This window comes from Mixophyes fleayi, chromosome 1 (genome assembly GCF_038048845.1).
Source record: "Mixophyes fleayi isolate aMixFle1 chromosome 1, aMixFle1.hap1, whole genome shotgun sequence".
Taxonomy (NCBI): Eukaryota; Metazoa; Chordata; class Amphibia; order Anura; family Limnodynastidae; genus Mixophyes; species Mixophyes fleayi.
This window is the reverse complement of record NC_134402.1, coordinates 63,889,778-63,899,777: the sequence shown is the minus strand read 5'-3', so window position 1 is coordinate 63,899,777 and position 10,000 is coordinate 63,889,778. Positions and strand designations below refer to the sequence as shown.

The 10,000-nt window shown below is 45.4% G+C and overlaps 14 non-coding genes and 32 pseudogenes across 14 annotated transcripts; all 46 read right to left on the bottom strand.

Annotated features, from left to right (window-relative positions):
• Nucleotides 1-96: 96 nt before the first annotated feature.
• Nucleotides 97-215, bottom strand: LOC142121935 (5S ribosomal RNA; annotated as a pseudogene).
• Nucleotides 216-299: 84 nt separating this feature from the next.
• On the bottom strand, nucleotides 300-418 carry LOC142126267 (5S ribosomal RNA). Its single transcript, XR_012685196.1, has one exon. It is a non-coding gene; the product is annotated as a 5S ribosomal RNA (ribosomal RNA).
• Nucleotides 419-502: 84 nt separating this feature from the next.
• LOC142111615 (5S ribosomal RNA) lies at nucleotides 503-621 on the bottom strand. The gene has a single exon (XR_012680979.1). It is a non-coding gene; the product is annotated as a 5S ribosomal RNA (ribosomal RNA).
• Nucleotides 622-704: 83 nt separating this feature from the next.
• LOC142121013 (5S ribosomal RNA) lies at nucleotides 705-823 on the bottom strand. The gene has a single exon (XR_012683858.1). It is a non-coding gene; the product is annotated as a 5S ribosomal RNA (ribosomal RNA).
• Nucleotides 824-907: 84 nt separating this feature from the next.
• Nucleotides 908-1,026, bottom strand: LOC142136894 (5S ribosomal RNA). The gene has a single exon (XR_012687564.1). It is a non-coding gene; the product is annotated as a 5S ribosomal RNA (ribosomal RNA).
• Nucleotides 1,027-1,110: 84 nt separating this feature from the next.
• On the bottom strand, nucleotides 1,111-1,229 carry LOC142118069 (5S ribosomal RNA; annotated as a pseudogene).
• Nucleotides 1,230-1,313: 84 nt separating this feature from the next.
• On the bottom strand, nucleotides 1,314-1,432 carry LOC142111685 (5S ribosomal RNA). Its single transcript, XR_012680986.1, has one exon. It is a non-coding gene; the product is annotated as a 5S ribosomal RNA (ribosomal RNA).
• Nucleotides 1,433-1,517: 85 nt separating this feature from the next.
• LOC142136708 (5S ribosomal RNA) lies at nucleotides 1,518-1,636 on the bottom strand (annotated as a pseudogene).
• An 85-nt stretch (nucleotides 1,637-1,721) lies between these two features.
• On the bottom strand, nucleotides 1,722-1,840 carry LOC142112249 (5S ribosomal RNA). Its single transcript, XR_012681191.1, has one exon. It is a non-coding gene; the product is annotated as a 5S ribosomal RNA (ribosomal RNA).
• Nucleotides 1,841-1,924: 84 nt separating this feature from the next.
• LOC142136092 (5S ribosomal RNA) lies at nucleotides 1,925-2,043 on the bottom strand (annotated as a pseudogene).
• Nucleotides 2,044-2,126: 83 nt separating this feature from the next.
• On the bottom strand, nucleotides 2,127-2,245 carry LOC142125096 (5S ribosomal RNA; annotated as a pseudogene).
• Nucleotides 2,246-2,329: 84 nt separating this feature from the next.
• LOC142134256 (5S ribosomal RNA) lies at nucleotides 2,330-2,448 on the bottom strand (annotated as a pseudogene).
• Nucleotides 2,449-2,737: 289 nt separating this feature from the next.
• Nucleotides 2,738-2,856, bottom strand: LOC142114735 (5S ribosomal RNA; annotated as a pseudogene).
• An 84-nt stretch (nucleotides 2,857-2,940) lies between these two features.
• Nucleotides 2,941-3,059, bottom strand: LOC142121497 (5S ribosomal RNA; annotated as a pseudogene).
• An 81-nt stretch (nucleotides 3,060-3,140) lies between these two features.
• LOC142116043 (5S ribosomal RNA) lies at nucleotides 3,141-3,259 on the bottom strand (annotated as a pseudogene).
• An 84-nt stretch (nucleotides 3,260-3,343) lies between these two features.
• LOC142113575 (5S ribosomal RNA) lies at nucleotides 3,344-3,462 on the bottom strand. Its single transcript, XR_012681607.1, has one exon. It is a non-coding gene; the product is annotated as a 5S ribosomal RNA (ribosomal RNA).
• Nucleotides 3,463-3,546: 84 nt separating this feature from the next.
• Nucleotides 3,547-3,665, bottom strand: LOC142136869 (5S ribosomal RNA). The gene has a single exon (XR_012687540.1). It is a non-coding gene; the product is annotated as a 5S ribosomal RNA (ribosomal RNA).
• Nucleotides 3,666-3,748: 83 nt separating this feature from the next.
• On the bottom strand, nucleotides 3,749-3,867 carry LOC142130808 (5S ribosomal RNA; annotated as a pseudogene).
• Nucleotides 3,868-3,950: 83 nt separating this feature from the next.
• LOC142132151 (5S ribosomal RNA) lies at nucleotides 3,951-4,069 on the bottom strand (annotated as a pseudogene).
• Nucleotides 4,070-4,153: 84 nt separating this feature from the next.
• On the bottom strand, nucleotides 4,154-4,272 carry LOC142128115 (5S ribosomal RNA; annotated as a pseudogene).
• Nucleotides 4,273-4,356: 84 nt separating this feature from the next.
• LOC142136918 (5S ribosomal RNA) lies at nucleotides 4,357-4,475 on the bottom strand. Its single transcript, XR_012687587.1, has one exon. It is a non-coding gene; the product is annotated as a 5S ribosomal RNA (ribosomal RNA).
• Nucleotides 4,476-4,559: 84 nt separating this feature from the next.
• Nucleotides 4,560-4,678, bottom strand: LOC142136091 (5S ribosomal RNA; annotated as a pseudogene).
• An 83-nt stretch (nucleotides 4,679-4,761) lies between these two features.
• LOC142125087 (5S ribosomal RNA) lies at nucleotides 4,762-4,880 on the bottom strand (annotated as a pseudogene).
• An 84-nt stretch (nucleotides 4,881-4,964) lies between these two features.
• On the bottom strand, nucleotides 4,965-5,083 carry LOC142134245 (5S ribosomal RNA; annotated as a pseudogene).
• A 289-nt stretch (nucleotides 5,084-5,372) lies between these two features.
• LOC142114728 (5S ribosomal RNA) lies at nucleotides 5,373-5,491 on the bottom strand (annotated as a pseudogene).
• Nucleotides 5,492-5,575: 84 nt separating this feature from the next.
• On the bottom strand, nucleotides 5,576-5,694 carry LOC142121486 (5S ribosomal RNA; annotated as a pseudogene).
• An 81-nt stretch (nucleotides 5,695-5,775) lies between these two features.
• Nucleotides 5,776-5,894, bottom strand: LOC142116032 (5S ribosomal RNA; annotated as a pseudogene).
• An 84-nt stretch (nucleotides 5,895-5,978) lies between these two features.
• Nucleotides 5,979-6,097, bottom strand: LOC142113564 (5S ribosomal RNA). Its single transcript, XR_012681604.1, has one exon. It is a non-coding gene; the product is annotated as a 5S ribosomal RNA (ribosomal RNA).
• Nucleotides 6,098-6,181: 84 nt separating this feature from the next.
• On the bottom strand, nucleotides 6,182-6,300 carry LOC142114440 (5S ribosomal RNA; annotated as a pseudogene).
• An 83-nt stretch (nucleotides 6,301-6,383) lies between these two features.
• Nucleotides 6,384-6,502, bottom strand: LOC142130796 (5S ribosomal RNA; annotated as a pseudogene).
• An 83-nt stretch (nucleotides 6,503-6,585) lies between these two features.
• Nucleotides 6,586-6,704, bottom strand: LOC142132140 (5S ribosomal RNA; annotated as a pseudogene).
• Nucleotides 6,705-6,788: 84 nt separating this feature from the next.
• On the bottom strand, nucleotides 6,789-6,907 carry LOC142128104 (5S ribosomal RNA; annotated as a pseudogene).
• An 84-nt stretch (nucleotides 6,908-6,991) lies between these two features.
• LOC142136917 (5S ribosomal RNA) lies at nucleotides 6,992-7,110 on the bottom strand. The gene has a single exon (XR_012687586.1). It is a non-coding gene; the product is annotated as a 5S ribosomal RNA (ribosomal RNA).
• An 84-nt stretch (nucleotides 7,111-7,194) lies between these two features.
• Nucleotides 7,195-7,313, bottom strand: LOC142116748 (5S ribosomal RNA). Its single transcript, XR_012682582.1, has one exon. It is a non-coding gene; the product is annotated as a 5S ribosomal RNA (ribosomal RNA).
• An 85-nt stretch (nucleotides 7,314-7,398) lies between these two features.
• On the bottom strand, nucleotides 7,399-7,517 carry LOC142114010 (5S ribosomal RNA; annotated as a pseudogene).
• An 83-nt stretch (nucleotides 7,518-7,600) lies between these two features.
• On the bottom strand, nucleotides 7,601-7,719 carry LOC142113044 (5S ribosomal RNA). The gene has a single exon (XR_012681333.1). It is a non-coding gene; the product is annotated as a 5S ribosomal RNA (ribosomal RNA).
• Nucleotides 7,720-7,802: 83 nt separating this feature from the next.
• LOC142119120 (5S ribosomal RNA) lies at nucleotides 7,803-7,921 on the bottom strand (annotated as a pseudogene).
• Nucleotides 7,922-8,005: 84 nt separating this feature from the next.
• LOC142116858 (5S ribosomal RNA) lies at nucleotides 8,006-8,124 on the bottom strand (annotated as a pseudogene).
• Nucleotides 8,125-8,208: 84 nt separating this feature from the next.
• Nucleotides 8,209-8,327, bottom strand: LOC142137323 (5S ribosomal RNA). The gene has a single exon (XR_012687965.1). It is a non-coding gene; the product is annotated as a 5S ribosomal RNA (ribosomal RNA).
• An 84-nt stretch (nucleotides 8,328-8,411) lies between these two features.
• Nucleotides 8,412-8,532, bottom strand: LOC142124268 (5S ribosomal RNA; annotated as a pseudogene).
• Nucleotides 8,533-8,616: 84 nt separating this feature from the next.
• LOC142126555 (5S ribosomal RNA) lies at nucleotides 8,617-8,736 on the bottom strand (annotated as a pseudogene).
• An 82-nt stretch (nucleotides 8,737-8,818) lies between these two features.
• Nucleotides 8,819-8,937, bottom strand: LOC142136425 (5S ribosomal RNA; annotated as a pseudogene).
• Nucleotides 8,938-9,018: 81 nt separating this feature from the next.
• On the bottom strand, nucleotides 9,019-9,138 carry LOC142114451 (5S ribosomal RNA; annotated as a pseudogene).
• An 83-nt stretch (nucleotides 9,139-9,221) lies between these two features.
• Nucleotides 9,222-9,340, bottom strand: LOC142136579 (5S ribosomal RNA; annotated as a pseudogene).
• An 84-nt stretch (nucleotides 9,341-9,424) lies between these two features.
• Nucleotides 9,425-9,542, bottom strand: LOC142136216 (5S ribosomal RNA; annotated as a pseudogene).
• A 277-nt stretch (nucleotides 9,543-9,819) lies between these two features.
• Nucleotides 9,820-9,938, bottom strand: LOC142119197 (5S ribosomal RNA; annotated as a pseudogene).
• Between the last annotated feature and the right edge of the window lie 62 nt (nucleotides 9,939-10,000).

Genomic DNA, 10,000 nt, shown 5'->3' with positions numbered 1-10,000 from the left:
GTGTCTGTAGGTATTGGCTTCCTAATGACCTACATCTCGTATACATCTGAAAACCAGCATTGAAGGAAGTCGAAACAAGAGAAAATAAAAAAAAATGGCCTACAGCACCTGGTATTCCCAGGTGGTCTCCCATCCAAGTACTAACCAGGCCTGGTCCTGCTTAGCTTCCAGGATCAGATGAGATTGGGCTTGTTCAGGGTGGTGTGGCTGTAGGTATTGGTTTTCTAATGACCTACATGTCTTATACATCTCAAAACCAGCTTCGAAGGAAGCCGGAACAAGAGAAAATAAAAAAAAACTGCCTACAGCACCTGGTATTCCCAGGTGGTCTACCATCCAAGTACTAACCAGGCCCGGCCCTGCTTAGCTTCCAAGATCAGATGAGATTGGGCTTGTTCAGGGTGGTGTGGCTGTAGGTGTTGGTTTCCTCATGACCTACATCTCTTATACATCTCAAAACCAGCATTGAAGGAAGTCGGAACAAGAGAAAATATAAAAAAATTGCCTACAGCACCTGGTATTCCCAGGTGGTCTCCCATCCAAGTATTAACCAGGCCCAGCCCTTCTTAGCTTCCAAGATCAGATGAGATTGGGCTTTTTCAGGGTGGTGTGGCTGTAGGTATTGGTTTCCTACTGACCTACATCTCTTATACATCCGAAAACCAGCATTGAAGGAAGCCGGAACAAGAAAAAATAAAATAAAAGGCCTACAGCACCTGGTATTCCCAGGTGGTCTCCCATCCAAGTACTAACCAGGCCCGGCTCTGCTTAGCTTCCAAGATCAGATGAGATTGGGCTTGTTCAGGGTGGTGTGGCTGTAGGTATTGGTTTCCTAATGACCTACATCTCTTATACATCTCAAAACCAGCATTGAAGGAAGCCGGAACAAGAGAAAATAAAAAAAAATGGCCTACAGCACCTGGTATTCCCAGGTGGTCTCCCATCCAAGTACTAACCAGGCCCGATCCTGCTTTGCTTCCAAGATCAGATGAGATTGGGCTTGTTCAGGGTGGTGTGGCTGTAGGTATTGGTTTTCTAATGACCTACATGTCTTATACATCTCAAAACCAGCTTCGAAGGAAGCCGGAACAAGAGAAAATAAAAAAAAACTGCCTACAGCACCTGGTATTCCCAGGTGGTCTCCCATCCAAGTACTAACCAAGCCGGGCCCTGCTTAGCTTCCAAGATCAGACGAGATTGGGCTTGTTCAGGGTGGTGTGGCTGTAGGTATTTGCTTCCTAATGACCTACATCTCTTATACATCTCAAAACCAGCATTGAAGGAAGTCGGAACAAGAGAAAATAAAAAAAAATTTCCTACAGCACCTGGCATTTCCAGGTGGTCTCCCATCCAAGTACTAACCAGGCCCGGCCCTGCTTAGCTTCCAAGATCAGATGAGATTGGGCTTGTTCAGGGTGGTGTGGCTGTAGGTATTGTTTTCATAATGACCTACATCTCTTATACATCTCAAAACCAGCTTCGAAGGAAGCCGGAACAAGAGAAAATAAAAAAAAAAAAACCTACAGCATCTGGTATTCCCAGTCGGTCTCCTATCCAAGTCCTAACCAGGCCCGGCCCTGCTTAGCTTTCAAGATCAGACGAGATTGGGCTTATTCAGGGTGGTGTGTATGTAGGTGTTGGCTTACTAATGACCTACATCTCTTATACATCTCAAAACCAGCATTGAAGGAAGCCGGAACAAGAGAAAATAAAAAAAAAATGGCCTACAGCACCTGGTATTCCCAGGTGGTCTCCCATCCAAGTACTAACCAGGCCCGGTCCTGCTTAGCTTCCAAGATCAGATGAGATTGGGCTGGTTCAGGGGGGTGTGGCTGTAGGTATTGGTTTCCTCATGACCTACATCTCTTATACATCTCAAAACCAGCTTCGAAGGAAGCCGGAACAAGAGATAATAAAAAAAAACTGCCTACAGCACCTGGTATTCCCAGGTGGTCTACAATCCAAGTACTAACCAGGCCCAGCCCTTCTTAACTTCCAAAATCAGATGAGATTGGGCTTGTTCAAGGGGGTGTGGCTATAGTATTAGTTAACTAAAGACCTACATCTCTTATACATCTCAAATCCAGCTTCGAAGGAAGCCGGAACAAGAGAAAATAAAAAAAAAAGGCCTACAGCACCTGGTATTCCCAGGTGGTCTCCCATCCAAGTACTAACCAGGCCCGACCCTGCTTAGCTTCCAAGATCAGACAAGCTTGGGCTTGTTCAGGGTGGTGGGGCTGTATGTATTGGTTTTCTAATGACCTACATCTCTTATACATCTCAAAACCAGCTTCGAAGGAAACCGGAACAAGAGAAAATAAAAAAAAAAGTCCTACAGCATCTGGTATTCCCAGGTGGTCTCCTATCCAAGTACTAACCAGGCCCGGCCCTGCTTACCTTTCAAGATCAGACGAGACTGGGCTTATTCAGGGTGGTGGGGCTGTAGGTATTGGTTTCCTAATGACCTACATCTCTTATACATCTCAAAACCAGCATTGAAGGAAGCCGGAACAAGAGAAAATAAAAAAAAAAAATCCTACAGCATCTGGTATTCCCAGTTGGTCTCCTATCCAAGTCCTAACCAGGCCCGGCCCTGCTTAGCTTTCAAGATCAGACGAGATTGGGCTTATTCAGGGTGGTGTGTATGTAGGTGTTGGCTTCCTAATGACCTACATCTCTTATACATCTCAAAACCAGCATTGAAGGAAGCTGGAACAAGAGAAAATAAAAAAAAAATGGCCTACAGCACCTGGTATTCCCAGGTGGTCTCCCATCCAAGTACTAACCAGGCCAGGCCCTGCTTAGCTTCCAAGATCAGATGAGATTGGGCTGGTTCAGGGGGGTGTGGCTGTAGGTATTGGTTTCCTCATGACCTACATCTCTTATACATCTCAAAACCAGCATTGAAGGAAGCCGGAACAAGAGAAAATAAAAAAAAATGGCCTACAGCACCTGGTATTCCCAGGTGGTCTCCCATCCAAGTACTAACCAGGCTTGGTCCTGCTTAGCTTCCAAGATCAGATGAGATTGGGCTTGTTCAGGGTGGTGTGGCTGTAGGTATTGGTTTTCTAATGACCTACATGTCTTATACATCTCAAAACCAGCTTCGAAGGAAGCCGGAACAAAAAATAAAAAAAAACTGCCTACAGCACCTGGTATTCCCAGGTGGTCTACCATCCAAGTACTAACCAGGCCTAGCCCTGCTTAGTTTCCAAGATCAGACGAGATTGGGCTTGTTCAGGGTGGTGTGGCTGTAGGTATTGGTTTCCTAATGACCTACATCTCTTATACATCTCAAAACCAGCATTGAAGGAAGTCGGAACAAGCGAAAATAAAAAAAAATTGCCTACAGCACCTGGTATTCCCAGGTGGTCTCCCATCCAAGTACTAACCAGGCCCAGCCCTGCTTAGCTTTCAAGATCAGACAAGATTGGGCTTGTTCAGGGTGGTGTGGCTGTAGGTATTGTTTTCCTAATGACCTACATCTCTTATACATCTCAAAATCAGCTTCGAAGGAAGCCGGAACAAGAGAAAATAAAAATGAAAGGCCTACAGCACCTGGTATTCCCAGGTGGTCTCCCATCCAAGTACTAACCAGGCCCAGCCCTTCTTAACTTCCAAAATCAGATGAGATTGGGCTTGTTCAGGGTGGTGTGGCTGTAGGTATTGGTTTCCTACTGACCTACATCTCTTATACATCTCAAAACCAGCATTGAAAGAAGCCGGAACAAGAGAAAATAAAAAAAAAGGCCAACAGCATCTGGTATTCCCAGGTGGTCTCCCATCCAAGTACTAATCAGTTCCGGCCCTGCTTAGCTTCCGAGATCAGATGAGATTGGGCTTGTTCAGGGGGGTGTGGCTATTGTATTAGTTAATTAAAGACCTACATCTCTTATACATCTCAAATCCAGCTTCGAAGGAAGCCGGAACAAGAGAAAATAAAAAAAAAAGGCCTACAGCACCTGGTATTGCCAGGTGGTCTCCCATCCAAGTACTAATCAGGCCCGGCCCTGCTTAGTTTCCAAGATCAGACAAGATTGGGCTTGTTCAGGGTGGTGGGGCTGTATGTATTGGTTTCATAATGACCTACATCTCTTATACATCTCAAAACCAGCTTCGAAGGAAACCGGAACAAGAGAAAATAAAAAAAAAAGTCCTACAGCATCTGGTATTCCCAGGTGGTCTCCTATCCAAGTACTAACCAGGCCCGGCCCTGCTTACCTTTCAAGATCAGATGAGATTGGGCTTATTCAGGGTGGTGCGGCTGTAGGTATTGGTTTCCTAATGACCTACATCTCTTATACATCTCAAAACCAGCATTGAAGTAAGCCGGAACAAGAGAAAATAAAAAAAAATTACCTACAGCACCTGGTATTCCCAGGTGGTCTCCCATCCAAGTACTAACCAGGCCTGACCCTGCTTAGCATCCAAGATCAGATGAGATTGGGCTTGTTCAGGGTGGTGTGGCTGTAGGTATTGGTTTCCTAATGACCTACATCTCTTATACATCTCAAAACCAGCATTGAAGTAAGCCGGAACAAGAGATAATAAAAAAAAACTGCCTACAGCACCTGGTATTCCCAGGTGGTCTACAATCCAAGTACTAACCAGGCCCAGCCCTTCTTAACTTCCAAAATCAGATGAGATTGGGCTTGTTCAAGGGGGTGTGGCTATAGTATTAGTTAACTAAAGACCTACATCTCTTATACATCTCAAATCCAGCTTCGAAGGAAGCCGGAACAAGAGAAAATAAAAAAAAAAGGCCTACAGCACCTGGTATTCCCAGGTGGTCTCCCATCCAAGTACTAACCAGGCCCGACCCTGCTTAGCTTCCAAGATCAGACAAGCTTGGGCTTGTTCAGGGTGGTGGGGCTGTATGTATTGGTTTTCTAATGACCTACATCTCTTATACATCTCAAAACCAGCTTCGAAGGAAACCGGAACAAGAGAAAATAAAAAAAAAAGTCCTACAGCATCTGGTATTCCCAGGTGGTCTCCTATCCAAGTACTAACCAGGCCCGGCCCTGCTTACCTTTCAAGATCAGACGAGACTGGGCTTATTCAGGGTGGTGGGGCTGTAGGTATTGGTTTCCTAATGACCTACATCTCTTATACATCTCAAAACCAGCATTGAAGGAAGCCGGAACAAGAGAAAATAAAAAAAAAAAATCCTACAGCATCTGGTATTCCCAGTTGGTCTCCTATCCAAGTCCTAACCAGGCCCGGCCCTGCTTAGCTTTCAAGATCAGACGAGATTGGGCTTATTCAGGGTGGTGTGTATGTAGGTGTTGGCTTCCTAATGACCTACATCTCTTATACATCTCAAAACCAGCATTGAAGGAAGCTGGAACAAGAGAAAATAAAAAAAAAATGGCCTACAGCACCTGGTATTCCCAGGTGGTCTCCCATCCAAGTACTAACCAGGCCAGGCCCTGCTTAGCTTCCAAGATCAGATGAGATTGGGCTGGTTCAGGGGGGTGTGGCTGTAGGTATTGGTTTCCTCATGACCTACATCTCTTATACATCTCAAAACCAGCATTGAAGGAAGCCGGAACAAGAGAAAATAAAAAAAAATGGCCTACAGCACCTGGTATTCCCAGGTGGTCTCCCATCCAAGTACTAACCAGGCTTGGTCCTGCTTAGCTTCCAAGATCAGATGAGATTGGGCTTGTTCAGGGTGGTGTGGCTGTAGGTATTGGTTTTCTAATGACCTACATGTCTTATACATCTCAAAACCAGCTTCGAAGGAAGCCGGAACAAAAAATAAAAAAAAACTGCCTACAGCACCTGGTATTCCCAGGTGGTCTACCATCCAAGTACTAACCAGGCCTAGCCCTGCTTAGTTTCCAAGATCAGACGAGATTGGGCTTGTTCAGGGTGGTGTGGCTGTAGGTATTGGTTTCCTAATGACCTACATCTCTTATACATCTCAAAACCAGCATTGAAGGAAGTCGGAACAAGCGAAAATAAAAAAAAATTGCCTACAGCACCTGGTATTCCCAGGTGGTCTCCCATCCAAGTACTAACCAGGCCCAGCCCTGCTTAGCTTTCAAGATCAGACAAGATTGGGCTTGTTCAGGGTGGTGTGGCTGTAGGTATTGTTTTCCTAATGACCTACATCTCTTATACATCTCAAAATCAGCTTCGAAGGAAGCCGGAACAAGAGAAAATAAAAATGAAAGGCCTACAGCACCTGGTATTCCCAGGTGGTCTCCCATAAAAGTACTAACCAGGCCCAGCCCTTCTTAACTTCCAAAATCAGATGAGATTGGGCTTGTTCAGGGTGGTGTGGCTGTAGGTATTGGTTTCCTACTGACCTACATCTCTTATACATCTCAAAACCAGCATTGAAAGAAGCCGGAACAAGAGAAAATAAAAAAAAAGGCCAACAGCATCTGGTATTCCCAGGTGGTCTCCCATCCAAGTACTAATCAGTTCCGGCCCTGCTTAGCTTCCGAGATCAGATGAGATTGGGCTTGTTCAGGGGGGTGTGGCTATTGTATTAGTTAATTAAAGACCTACATCTCTTATACATCTCAAATCCAGCTTCGAAGGAAGCCGGAACAAGAGAAAATAAAAAAAAAAGGCCTACAGCACCTGGTATTGCCAGGTGGTCTCCCATCCAAGTACTAATCAGGCCCGGCCCTGCTTAGTTTCCAAGATCAGACAAGATTGGGCTTGTTCAGGGTGGTGGGGCTGTATGTATTGGTTTCATAATGACCTACATCTCTTATACATCTCAAAACCAGCTTCGAAGGAAACCGGAACAAGAGAAAATAAAAAAAAAAGTCCTACAGCATCTGGTATTCCCAGGTGGTCTCCTATCCAAGTACTAACCAGGCCCGGCCCTGCTTACCTTTCAAGATCAGATGAGATTGGGCTTATTCAGGGTGGTGCGGCTGTAGGTATTGGTTTCCTAATGACCTACATCTCTTATACATCTCAAAACCAGCATTGAAGTAAGCCGGAACAAGAGAAAATAAAAAAAAATTACCTACAGCACCTGGTATTCCCAGGTGGTCTCCCATCCAAGTACTAACCAGGCCTGACCCTGCTTAGCATCCAAGATCAGATGAGATTGGGCTTGTTCAGGGTGGTGTGGCTGTAGGTATTGGTTTCCTAATGACCTACATCTCTTATACATCTCAAAACCAGCATTGAAGGAAGTCGGAACAAGAGAAAATAAAAAAAAATTGCCTACAGCACCTGGTATTCCCAGGTGGTCTCCCATCCAAGTACTAACCAGGCCCGGCCCTGCTTAGCTTCCAAGATCAGATGAGATTGGGCTTGTTCAGGGTGGTGTGGCTGCAGGTATTGTTTTTCTAATGACCTACATCTCTTATACATCTCAAAACCAGCATTGAAGGAAGACGGAACAAGAGAAAATAAAAAAAAAAAGGCCTACAGCACCTGGTATTCCCAGGTGGTCTCCCATCCAAGTACTAACCAGGCCAAGCCCTTCTTAGCTTCCAAGATCAGATGAGATTGGGCTTGTTCAGGGTGGTGTGGCTGTAGGTATTGGTTTCCTACTGACCTACATCTCTTATGCATCTCAAAACCGTCATTGAAGGAAGCCGGAACAAGAGAAAATAAAATAAAAGGCCTACAGCACCTGGTATTCCCAGGTGGTCTCCCATCCAAGTACTAACCAGGCCCGGCCCTGCTTAGCTTACAAGATCAGACGAGATTGGGCTTGCTCAGGGTGGTGTGGCTGTAGGTATTGGTTTCCTAATGACCTACATCTCTTATACATCTGAAAACCAGCATTGAAGGAAGCCGGAACAAGAAAAAATAAAATAAAAGGCCTACAGCACCTGGTATTCCCAGGTGGTCTCCCATCCAAGTACTAACCAGGCCTGGCCCTGCTTAGCTTCCAAGATCAGATGACATTGGGCTTGTTCAGGGTGGTGTGGCTGTAGGTATTGGTTTCCTAATGACCTACATCTCTTATACATCTCAAAACCAGCATTGAAGGAAGCCGGAACAAGAGAAAATAAAAAAAAATGGCCTACAGCACCTGGTATTCCCAGGTGGTCTCCCATCCAAGTACTAACCAGGCCCGGTCCTGCTTTGCTTCCAAGATCAGGTGAGATTGGGCTTGTTCAGGGTGGTGTGGCTGTAGGTATTATTTTCCTAATGACCTACATCTCTTATACATCTCAAAACCAGCTTCGAAGGAAGCCGAAACAAGAGAAAATAAAAAAGAATGGCCTACAGCACCTGGTATTCCCAGGTGGTCTCCCATCCAAGTACTAACCAGGCCCAGCCCTTCTTAGCTTCCAAAATCAGATGAGATTGGGCTTGTTCAGGGTGGTGTGGCTGTAGGTATTGGTTTCCTAATGACCTACATCTCTTATACATCTCAAAACCAGCATTGAAGGAAGCCGGAACAAGAGAAAATAAAAAAAAATGGCCTACAGCACCTGGTATTCCCAGGTGGTCTCCCATCCAAGTACTAACCAGGCCCGTTCCTGCTTTGCTTCCAAGATCAGATGAGATTGGGCTTGTTCAGGGGTGGGTGTGGCTGTAGGTATTGGTTTTCTAATGACCTACATGTCTTATACATCTCAAAACCAGCTTCGAAGAAAGCCGGAACAAGAGAAAATAAAAAAAAACTGCCTACAGCACCTGGTATTCCCAGGTGGTCTCCCATCCAAGTACTAACCAAGCCGGGCCCTGCTTAGCTTCCAAGATCAGACGAGATTGGGCTTGTTCAGGGGTGGTGTGGCTGTAGGTATTGGTTTCCTACTGACCTACATCTCTTATACATCTCAAAACCAGCATTGAAGGAAGCCGGAACAAGAGAAAATAAAAAAAAGGCCTACAGCATCTGGTATTCCAGGTGGTCTCCCATCCAAGTACTAACCAGGCCCGGCCCTGCTTATCTTCCAAGATCAGATGAGATTGGGCTTGTTAAGGGGGGGTGTGGCTATAGTATTGGTTTCCTAAAGACCTACATCTCTTATACATCTCAAATCCAGCTTCGAAGGAAGCCGGAACAAGAGAAAATAAAAAAAAGGCCTACAGCACCTGGTATTCCCAGGTGGTCTCCCATCCAAGTACTAACCAGGGCCCGGCCCTGCTTAGCTTCCAAGATCAGATGAGATTGGGCTTGTTCAGGGTGGTGTGGCTGTATGTATTGGTTTCCTCATGACCTACATCTCTTATACATCTCGAAACCAGCTTCGAAGGAAGCCGGAACAAGAGAAAATAAAAAAAAAGTCCTACAGCATCTGGTATTCCCAGGTGGTCTCCTATCCAAGTACTAACCAGGCCCGGCCCTGCTTACCTTTCAAGATGAGACGAGATTGGTCTTATTCAGGGTGGTGTGGCTGTAGGTATTGATTTCCTAATGACCTACATCTCTTATACATCTCAAAACTAGCATTGAAGTAAGCCGGAACAAGAGAAAATAAAAAAAAATTGCCTACAGCACCTGGTATTCCCAGGTGGTCTTCCATGCAAGTAGTAACCAGGCCTGGCCCTGCTTAGCTTCCAAGATCAGATGAGATTGGGCTTGTTCAGGTGGTGTGGCTGTAGGTATTGGTTTCCTAATGACCTACATCTCTTATACATCTCAAAACCAGCATTGAAGGAAGTCGGAACAAGAGAAAATAAAAAAAATTGCCTACAGTACCTGGTATTCCCAGGCTGGTCTCCCATCCAAGTACTAACCAGGCCCGGCCCTGCTTAGCTTTCAAGATCAGGCTTGTTCAGGGTGGTGTGGCTGTAGGTATTGTTTTCCTAATGACCTACATCTCTTATACATCTCAAAACCAGCATTGAAGGAAGTCGGAACAAGAGAAAATAAAAAAAAATGGCCTACAGCACCTGGTATTCCCAGGTGGTCTCCCATCCAAGTACTAACCAGGCCTGGTCCTGCTTAGCTTCCAAGATCATATGAGATTGGGCTTGTTCAGGGTCGTGTGGCTGTAGGTATTGGTTTTCTAATGACCTACATGTCTTATACATCTCAAAACCAGCTTCGAAGGAAGCCGGA